Here is an 11,237-nt window from a genome sequence, read left to right on the forward strand (position 1 = left end):
TGACTGGTCTGGAATTCATTTCTCCAGAAGCAGAAGGCCAGGGATGTGCAAGGACTGTAAGACAGATGGTACTACCCAGCACAGAGGGCCACTGGTAGTGCTATTTATGATGTTCAAGGTATAAATTCTGTCTTCAGAAGGCTCTAAACTTCTGCTTGTTTGGCTGGGATGACCTACTAGAAAGATTGGTCTGTACTCCTTCTTAAAGCTTTCCTGTAAGCATCTGTGACTGGCCATGCCTGGTATCAGATCGGGAATAAAGATGGATCTAGCCTGGCTTAGTCTGGACAATCCTATGATTTTATGATTACTTCTTGTGCTTTTTGTTATATTTTTAGGAAAATCTTTTCAAACTGTCCTAAATTTTGGAGTTTAATCACATGCTGAAAGTGCAAAGCTCAGAATCGAGATAATACAGCTTGGTTTAAATTCTAAATCTGTTAAAAATGTCCCACTTTGCAGAATGGAAAATGCCATGATGAATGGAGATGCTTCTGAGACTCACCTGATCTCAAAGCAAACCCATTCCTGCATATCAGTTGTGATCACTGGAAGAAAGATGCCACTGATGAAAGAGGGGATGGTTCTCCTGTGATGGTTTCCTCTCTCAGTGAGGAGGGAGGGAGGGAAGCTAGCTGGTGCAGTCACGAAGGGCAGGATCCATTCAGCATCTCTCACCAGGAACAGGGAGATACCAAAGCTGATCACCATCTTCATATGTTGATGTGCTGAGGTCAACTGTTTGGAGCAGCAGGAAATGACGTGGGCTGCGAGCAAAAATACCTACTGTGGTGTGGTGGCACAGTGGAGCCAAAACTGTTGCTGCTTTTAGCAATTTTAAGTTATTGCTCTTTTTATATTTGTGAAAACATTGCTGTTATGAATATCCATTAACTATTTGACAGTAGTGAATGGAGAACGTGTTTGTTCTGTACCAATTAAACAGACAAAAAATAGGAGAAATATTAAACTCTAATGCTAGATAGAGAATACAAAAAATAGATGGGAGAACTTCCAGGGAAAAACCATGTGGTAAAATTCTTCAAAGGTATTACAAAATAATGACGGAAATAAGTAGTTTTTTTGTTTTAATTTTAAAAGAAAGAAGAAGGTTTGCTGTAAAATTCCTTTGCAGTTTTCCTTCTAAGGATTTTAAAGAGAATGAGCATGTGAAGTGAACTGTAAAGATTTGGAAAGAGACTGAAAGGGAAAGAATATTTTCCTCCCTTCAAAGCCAAAATCTCCTCACATTTTAGCAGGGGAAGTAAAGCATTTCCCTTTCAATTCTTGTTCCCTCTCCAAGACGTTTTTGTTCTTTCCACACAGGCAAAATCAGAAACACATTATAATGTAATTTACCCATTTCAGGACATATTTATAGCATAAATTAGCTCAGGAAAGGGTATCTTTCCATACAGAGGGGAAATCAAAAGGCACCATGGCAAAAAAATAAAGTTTGGGAGATATTTAGGTTTCAGGCTCTGTTTACAAATGTGACCAGTATTAATTAGTATTAATTAATTAATTAAGTGGCAAAAAATTATATGAACTGATCTGGAGAGCACTGTAAACCAGTTTCTTAGTATTGGTGGGATCCAAGGAAAATCCTTTGTAGGGAGAGACCAGCCTGTGGCTCTCTATCATCTCATGCAAGCTTCTCTTTGAGGACCAAACCGAAGTTTGGTCCAAAGCTGAGCTGGGAAATCAGAAAGCCTGTCTGGTGTTGAGCCAGTACAGTCAGCATGTGGGGTTGCTGAGGGTGATGCCTTCAAGGTGCCCTGGGAGTCCTGCAAATGAGACATAAGTGTTATGCTGCAAACAGCTTTCACTATATGTGTGTATGGCTGAAGATGACAGAAGGTGATGGAGAGGAAGGGTCTTTTGTTACTGGTAATTTCCCTAGAACTGGGCTTCAGCATCCTACTAGAATGCAGTGAATTCCTGAGAGTATACTTCATATGCTCTCATTTGTTGCACAACTGACATTCACTAGCAAAACATCTCTTAATTCATGCCCAGAAATAGAGGGATGAAAATATTAATATTTCTATAAATCAAGTCACTGCCATCTTTAACATACTTTGCTTTTCAGAAGATCTGAATTCTCAGTGTCTTTCTGCTAATGGAAAATTTCTGAAACCTAATTAAAAAGTCTCTATTCAATGGGCTGTGGAGAATTTATAGCAGTGAAGCTGCCTGTGTCAGACAAATATGCTATTGATGGTCCTGTGGGAACTAATGATGAAGGGGCTACAATTAAGAATAGATATAAAAAGGAAACACACAGTTTGCTGGGCTCAGTTTCAGCCAGCTGGATGCTGGTGTGTGGGAAGGGCAGGGAACGGAAAGGGCTGGTGTCAGTGCAGATGAATGCTGCTCTGGGATAAGCTTCAGTGAGAGAATCAAAGATGTCCTGAGGGCTTTTACCCCTTCTCAAGGAAGGGGATGCATCTGTGCTAGCGAAATAGACTCTTACATGCTGTTTTACATGGATACTGGCTGCAAAACTGTCAAAATAGCCACAAACGCATGCTCTGGGATTGTCAGCCAGTGCTGAGAGTTCAGAGAGGTTTTTCACCCAGGTGACAAAAGACTTGTGCATGTACACCTGGTGGTAGAGAGGGGCTGTCTACCCTCTGCAAACATCCAAAACCCACACCCAAAGCAAACCACCATACCAGGCAGCACTTCTCCCGTGGGTCCCTCCAGAAGGGTGAAGGGAAATAGCACCAGACCATCCTGGACATTCTGCTGCCTCTGGTGATATTTGGCCACTCCAGCAGTAACCCAACAGGCAGCCATTTCCACACAGTACACACAGCAAGCCAGCTCAGCTACAGAACCATAGGAGGCTTTTGGGGAGATCAGGGTCTATTGCTTTCCTGGAGCTTTGCTTTGTGATATCTTGCACGTCCCTAGAGCCCTGCTTTGTTGCACCCTGGCTTGGCTGTGCTCCCAGCCCCACAGCCCCAGCACTTTGCAGGCAAAGGCATTGTGATGGCAGCATCCACTGCTGATGGGAGGGATAGCAAGATTTAATTATGTATAAATGACAAGTTTAGTGTTGCTGGAACCCATCGTTGCCTCATTCCACAAATGCTGTTCCTAGATCATAGTCTTGGGCTGGCTGGATTTTGTTTGGAGAGGTTTATAACTGCTTTATTCATCTCCTTAATAACAAAAGAGAACTTTAGAAATGTGGGAAACCTGAGGCCTCTGTATGAAAGGCCAGGTTTCTGAACAACAAACCAGCTGCCCTTACCTTTCTGCCAAAGGTACTCATTAAGCAGCTAAACTGGCCACATTCACGTAACACAGATTTGTTTGCACTAAGGAGGCCTCCTGCAAGAGAGGAAACAGAGAGGAACTACGTGAGTCAGAGGGAGGCCTCAGAAACTGGGAGTACTGGCCAGGTGCCCTAACATGAGCATTTCTGCCTTGGGGTTTCCCCTTGCTCTCTGCAAAGCCTAGCCTAGACTGTACTGTAATTCCTGGCTCAGCCCCTTTACCCTTCTGAAACACTTATCTTTAGTGAAATTACATTAGTATTCAGAAAAAGTTCTGCCAGTAGTTTAACTCAAATTATTTCTTGTCTCTATAATCTTTGATGATTGCATTGAGATCTTTTCTGAATAACTGTTATTTAGTAAATGCTTTGTTTGCCATTCCTCAGTGTTCCTTTATACAGTTGTAGATTAGATAGTTCCCTGCCCATGTTAGAGGTGCCAACATGCTGGTCAGAAATTTTCAGAGGTTTTCTTTAGTTCTGCAACTAAAGGTGGCCATTTTAACTGTAACAAAATGATTGCTACCTTTAAAGACAAAATTGGTAAATTCTCAGGTATACATTAGTATCAGAGATCTTCCACTGTTGGCTCTTGGGAAAAACAGGCCTAGAAATGGTGCAAAGAAATGGTTTTCTCAAGAAAAAGAAATGGTTTTCTCTCCCTAAAAGACAACCTCTGATGAGAGCTTGAGTGGGAAGTGCCATCAGGAGATATGAGGGGTGATTTGGGTGGGCTGTTAGGTGGAAATTCTTTCCCCAGAAGGTGGTGAGGCTCTGGCACAGCTGCCTAAAGAAGCTGTGGTGCCCCATCCCTGGAGGCGCTCAAGGCCAGGTTGGATGGGGCCCTGGGCAGCCTGAGCTGCTGGGGGGCAGCCCTGCCCACGGCAGGGGGTGGGGCTGGGTGAGATTTGAGGTCCCTTCCAACCCAAACCATTCTTTGATTCTGTGACTGATTCTGTGATTCTGTGAAGGTGAGCCTCTCCAGCTTTAAATGAGCTTTGTGGCCAGCCTCCAAGAGGTAGAACTTCACCTTCCCATGGTTGCTATGAAGCAGTGTCCCAGCATCACCAAATGAGAATGTGGGAACGGTGGGCGTTTCTGTTCTTAGTGCCCAGAGTGCCACAGTGCTTTCCTCCTCTGATAGAAGCAAGTAAGGCAGCTGCCTGAATAATGTTGGCTAAACAAAGTACTTGGCCACATTACAATCCTTCTGATGTCTTATACTTTTTTGGCTGCATTTTATGGGTTTTCCTTTCAGCTGCTTAGTTTGTTTTTGCCCATATTCTACTGACCGCACAGATATATGTCACCTATAATCTTTCCCTATAAAGATGATGCTTACCTGCCTGTCTGAAAGCATCCTGTGCTGTCTGGTGCAGTGATGAGCCACCTCTATCAAATGACTAACAACAACAAGTGTTTCAGTTGATCTTTGTAGTACGCTTTATTTGTTAGTACATGTCCATTCTGTTAAGTGTAATAAAATTCTCACTTCGTTTCCGTCATGAAGAATGTCACTGGGAAAAAAAATGTAGACAGAATTTTTTCATCAGTTGAAATGGTGGCTGGAAACTTGAGAAGGAAATAGTAAAATTAACAGGTTGAAAAATGTTTGATAGTTTATCCTTGGAAAATCATTTTAGCCAGTTTAAGTGAAATTTCTGCCTTCATGAGCCAGAAGAATGAAATATTTTCTTGTAGGGACATGGCAGCTATGGTTCACAGGGTCACAGCACACCCATGTCCTGCGTATGCTGCTGTGCTTCTGCTAATCCTTTAATGACAGTGAGTACTGCAGTGCCCCAATGGCCAGGGCTTCAGCTGTGCATGAACATTTGGTTACTATTTGTGTTAGGTGGGTCACACTACCCCAACAGGACTCCGTGCTGTTGGTTTGATCTCAATCACTTCATTTTTTAACAGAAAGAAATAAAACAGGTTTACACATGTTCTTGAAGGGACAAAAAGATTCATATGCTCCATCCATCATCTGTTATGTTTCTCTGTGGTATAGAAATGTGAACCATTTATCTGTAGGCCTGATGGGAAGAAAATAAACCCTTAAATACTGTATATTTCTTTATCTTCCCTTTGTTTTCTTTCCTTCTTAGCAAGTTAAATCTAGGAAGTTCTGGACATACATGAACTTCCATGAACAAACATGGACTTCCATGAAGCAGAAGCACTTTAAATCCTGTGCTTTGCTCAACTAACACTGTTTTGAACTCTATATTCTCCCTTGACACACCTGGTAACTGGAAGAAGGTTTTTAGAGATAGTTTTCTCTTAGTATCATTTTTTGTTTTTAGATGATTTAAAATGTAAAGTCACATGCCAGGATGGGTACTTGCTTTCAAGTTTCCAGCTGCACTGCAAGCTACCCCTCTGCTGGTGTGTCACCCAAGCTCCTCATGGGACAGGCATATCGTGCTTCAGAGGGCTTAATGTGCCAACACCTTTCCACTGGGGAAAAACAGCCCAACACTGTATGCTCATTTCTTCTTGGCTTTTAATCTGGTGCTCAATGAATGAGCATCCTGTTGGCCCACAGCCACCCTTATCCACCAGTCCTCACACTGCATGAGTAGGGCTGGTAAGTGCAAACCAGGTTTTGCCTTCTGCTTTTTCTTCTTCACCAGTGTTGGGACAAGAAATACGAAGGGAATAATTACTGGAGGTCTTCTTTTTTTCCCTCTGTAAATTAAGCACGTTGGAACCTAGGGAGCACTGAGATCTTCCAGGGATTTGTGCTCAGCTTGTGAGTAGACTTGGCACTCCCTCTTCTGGCACATGGATTGGGTGCTGTGGAGGGTGAAGGAGAACAGTGGTGATGGTCCCCTGCCCAAAGGTGCTGGCAGCTGGGCCCTACCTGCCTTCAGCCCTTCTATGATCTGCTGCCTCCAGCCCAGCTGTCTGCAGTCATCCCTGCCCACTCAAAAGGATTCTGGTTCCTTTTTGGAAGAGAAACTGTTTGATCCGTCTGTGCCAGGAGCCTCCTGTTTGAACTTAGGGAGGTGCAGGCCCCAATGGGAGGGTCTCTAAAGCAAAAACCTGGTGTTGGGGAGATGACCCTGATGGTGCTTGCTTTTGCATTTGAGCCCTTCAGCTTCCCAGCTCCCTCATGAGAGCATGGAGAAGTTCTCCACTGTTGGCACATGGGACCAGATTTGTCTGCTTGCCAAATGGTGCTGGTGCTGCCCATGCTCACCTGGAAGATCCCAAATACCTACGCGGAGCTGGTAGGACCTACAGAAGACCACTGTCTGCTGGACAGGCAGTTCTAGACACTGTTCTCAGATGTATGTGGCAGCTCTGGTAAGATTCAGCCCAAATCAATTGTACTAGCACTTTCATCCAGAAGTACATGATGCAAGTATGTATGTAGCGTGTATGTTAGGCAGCTATAAGGTATCCATATTTATGGCTAATAAGGCCCCTACTTTACAGATGTCCACATGTGCTGTGGGTCCAAATGTTTATTATGTACAGTGAGGTTTGAGATATGATGCAGTCGCCTATGCCTGCCTCTTCAGTGCCATTGTGCATGATTGAGGCCACTTTCAGCTGCTGCTCCAGGGCACATGTTCCCTGCAAGCCCTTCAGTTCTTACACCAACTGAAAAATGCAAAAGTAGTTTTTGAATCAGAAGGTGTATACAAACAGAAGCTTGACATTCAGAGATACAAACAAACAAACAAACCCACCAAACTATTTCAAGGGTCATTTTGACATAAAATTTATTCTGTTTGAAGCAGAAAAGCAGGACTGTTTGAATAAATACTTTTAACAGAGCCCTTCCTCCTGCAGCTCATCTCTCTATTGCTTCCTTTGCTCTGATAGTGATTTACTCTGGGAATTCTGCTTGTTCAGTCATTAAAAGACGGAGAGCTCTTAAACACTCATTGTTTATTATTCTTTTTCCTGTCTGAGAGAACATTTTAAAAAATGAACTATCCTGTTGCTACTGAAATTGTTCAAGTTGACCAAAGATTTTCTTTGGAGTACACTTTGTTGCCTGCACAGACCCAAGCTAGTGAGGGGCAGGTGCTGGTGTGCTCTCTCTGATAACCAATGACAGAACCTGAGGGAACGGCATGGAGCTGTGTCAGGGGAGGGCAGCTGGGGGTTAGGGAAAGGGTCTGCACCAGAGGGTGGTGGGCATGGAACAGGATGCACAGGGCTGTGGGCACGGCCCTCAGTATCAGAGTTCAAGGAGTGTCTGGACAGTGCTCTCAGACACATGGTCTGATTTTTGGGTGGTCCTGTGTGCAGCCCAGAGCTGGACTTGACAATCCTTGAAAGCCCCTTCCAACTTGGCATATTTTATTGTTCTATGATCGACCCAGCTATGGACAGGAGACACAGCAGCTCAACCCAGCCCACCAGGCAGGTCATGGCTTGGAGGGAAAACTGCATTGCTGTGCAGCACCAGGCAGCAAAACCTGCTCTTACAAGATGGCTGGTGGCACTTGTGGCCTCACAGCCCGTCCTTCACATAGTTCTGCATAGTTCAGCACAGATGCTTCAGGCTCACAAACCTGCTGGACACATATCAGACGTAGTAATGAACTCAGACTTACATTCACTTCACACTATAAATAGGCATAGCGCAGGTCAATCCCTTAAGCAAAGAGCTACTTAGTGAAGAAGGCTGTGGTCTTGGCGGACCTTCAGAAGTGCAATATGCTAATCCTTTCAGTTTAAACTGACTCTCTTTGCATTATCCCTGTGCCTATCTGTACTTACGGCCATACCATTCATTGCCTTGCAGTGTCACCCTGATGAACCTGTGAGGGGCTATTTCTGCACTGCCATGCAAACACACTGCTGAGAGTTGCGGCAAGCTGAGAGCAACAGGCACTGAAAGTTACCTAAGTGTAAGCAAGAAGCAGGGCATGAATGTTAACTAAAACATGAGACAGGGCCACTGAAACTGAAAAGAATGAGACAGAGTAGGTCTTTGTGAAAGGGGGATGGGGATCATGCAAAAAATCCCAGCTCCTCTATGGAGATAGGCTTGCTGGGTGGGGAATCTTCCTTCAGTCTCCCCAGGCAAAAATCTTCACTTTCCTGTGCAGAATCCATTGTCACACCCTTCCTAGTTGCCAAAACACAGCAGAAATCCTTTCTTTCTTATTTTGCATCATACTGCCTGTGCACATCATACTGTCCATGCACATTGCACTGTGATATCTGAAAGGCTCTCTGAGTGACCCCTTTCCTCTGCTGGATGAGTTGCAAGCACTTGCATTAAGAACATTTCTCAACAATGTATAACAAAGATAATATAGGATGATACCATAGAAACTTATTTAAATAAATCAAACTTACATTACTTGCAGTTGATTAATGACACTCTTAGAAAATCTCCTTTGCTTTTGAATATTGTCTTATTTTTTGAGTTCATTTAACTTGAAGAATGAAAATTGGTTAGGTCTTTTGTAATCCAATCCCCTAGAGATGTTCCCAACACTACTTTTCCTGAAGCCACTTACGTGGCAGAGAAGAACCCATACACAATTCAAAGCAGAGAAATAGCTTCATTGTTTCACACTCTGCCTGCAGAATGATGCTGCTCCTTTTGAGCTGCTTAGTAGTTAAATTAAATCTGCTTGCTACCAACTCAAGAAAGACAAAAATCTGCAGTAATTCCCAATCAGATTCAGAAAAAAATAAGCTTTTAGTTACTCATTTCTGTAATCAGTTCACCCACTGAGAAGTGTGCAGGTTGGCCTTACCAAAACCCACTTGTCCACTGCCATCCACTGCTACATGAGAAGCTGTCTCTGCACTGCGTCACACCAGCCTCAGAGAAAACGTTATCAATAACCTTCTGTCCAACTTAGTCCCAGCACCATACCACGTGCAGTGCCATCCCGCACATCCACCAGAGACCACCCAGACTTCAGATGAATCTGATCACAGCCTGCATTGCTCTTCTCCATCTTTAGCCTTTGGGCAGAATGTGTGTCTATATGCTCATTTTTTAGAAAAGGGAGAAAGGAAGACTCAGGGAACTGCAGGCTGGTGTGCCTCGCCTCTATGCCTGGGAAGATCATGGAGCAGATCCTTCTGGAAACTATTTTAAGGCGTATGTGAGATGAGGAGGCAATCTGAGATCATCAGTGCAGCTTCACCAAGAGCAGATCATGCCTCACCAATCTGTGAGGTGACATTCTGTGATGGAGTGACAGCGTAGGTGGACAAAGGAAGGGCAACTGATGTCATCTACCTAGACTTGTAAAAGGCCTTTGATGTGGTCCAACACCTTATACTTACTGGAGAGATATGGGTTTGAAGGCTGGACTATCAGGTGGATAAAGAATTGGTTGGATGGTCATAGCCAGAGGGCTGTGGTCAACAGATCTATGTCCGGGTGTAGGCCACTCATGAGTGGTGTCCCTGAGGGGTCAGCTGTAGGACTGGTGCTCTTCAACATCTGTATCAACGATACAGACAGTTGAAGACTGGTGGTGAAGCAGGGGGAAGCAGCAGTGTCCTGAAGGGAGGTAGGAAATGAAAAACAATATAAAGCTCTTCAACCTGTTGGTCAAGTTTTTTTATCTGGTTGGCCAGAGGGGTTGGTGGGGGCTGTAAGAAAGAGAGGTGCTTGCTTTCTGGATGTCATTGTCTCTGCAGGTTCTGCACATGGTCCCACGCCCTGGAGCAGGAGACTGGGATCTGCAATGCATGAAGAAAGGAGCAGGGAAATCATGAGGTTGCCATAGGAAGGGGACATGAAGGGCAACCAGAGGCATTTAGGGGAGGGAAGGTGTTTTATGCCTTGGGATACCATGGGTGGGTAGAGAGTTCAGAGGGCTTGTGAGATGAGAAGGAGGTCTTGAGAGGTATAGAGGATCCAGGGGCACTGCAGGGAGGGACAATAGAAAGCAGAGATCATGGAGGTGTGGGTAGACATGGGGACACAGTGCTACAAAAGGGCAGGGATGGAGATCCTGTCTACAGCCTCCCACTGGGAGAACAAGGAGGCTGAGATAAAGGAAAAAATTGTAAATAAACCACCTGCTTTCCCTGCACCCAGCCTACATTTCCATTTTCCCACCAACTTTAAGGGTTTATTAAAATTAACTTATCTGACGGATGTCTACACACAGCTGTAAGTGCTTAGCACTGGGCCTCTGTACCAAAATATATTTTGTAGCAGATGTTTTTCACCTGAGGCCTGCAGGTTGTGATACCATCCTAGTCTGATGTCAGTAAAAGGGAAGGTTGCTGAAAGTTTAAATAAACATTTATTCGTTTATTTATTCTGCTGAGCGGAGGACGTAGGCGAAATTGTGATGTATGCTGCCATCTGCTGTGGGATGAATATTATCCAGAGCCTTTCACATTTGGTGCTGATGGAGGCAATGCTGCAGAGGGTAGGGGTGCTCAAACAAATGAGAAATGTGCAGGAGAAACCCCTAGGAAGGAATTACAGTTTGCTGGTGACTTTAAGTGCAAATGATTTCCCTTCCCAAGTGGTTTATGCTCAAGACAGACTTAAGTTACACCTCCCTCCTCATTTTTCACTCTCTGACTACTTTTCCTTTCTCACTCAAAAGCTTAGGGGAGACCGCATCTATTTTAATACTATATCTCAGAAAAGAAGGCCTTGTCCCCATTATTGCCCTCTGCAGCCACTTGAGTTTAATCAAGCAAAACCCGTGCAAGGACATCCTTTCTCAGGAGAGCCTCAGTATGCCCCAAACTCCCATAGTCCCACCAGCTAGCCCTGGATAAGGCTTGGCAGGGGACCTTAAAAGATGGGTGCAGAGGATAGGATCCTACTTGCTGCAGCTAATTTACATTTATTTAGGTCTCTGCTAATAGATTTTTTTTTTTTTTTCTTCATTCTGTGAAGCTTCTTTTCAGCTGTACAGTTGTGTCCAGCCCTGGCAATATGGGCACAACGTAGGTGCCCATAGTGATTCCAGGCTCACAACTCGAC

The 11,237-nt window shown here is 44.2% G+C and overlaps 1 long non-coding RNA gene across 2 annotated transcripts; it reads right to left on the bottom strand.

Annotated features, from left to right (window-relative positions):
* Positions 1–464: 464 nt before the first annotated feature.
* Positions 465–3,895, bottom strand: LOC116229829 (uncharacterized). Of its 2 annotated transcripts, none has more exons than XR_016470424.1 (3): positions 3,813–3,895; positions 3,263–3,342; positions 465–767 (listed from the first exon to the last, which is right to left on the bottom strand). It is a non-coding gene; the product is annotated as an uncharacterized LOC116229829 (long non-coding RNA). The 2 variants fall into 2 exon arrangements; XR_004167117.2 differs by lacking the exon at positions 465–767 and adding an exon at positions 3,026–3,170.
* Positions 3,896–11,237: the final 7,342 nt, after the last annotated feature.

This window comes from Phasianus colchicus, chromosome 1 (assembly GCF_987193195.1).
Source record: "Phasianus colchicus chromosome 1, bPhaCol1.hap1.1, whole genome shotgun sequence".
Taxonomy (NCBI): domain Eukaryota; kingdom Metazoa; phylum Chordata; class Aves; order Galliformes; family Phasianidae; genus Phasianus; species Phasianus colchicus.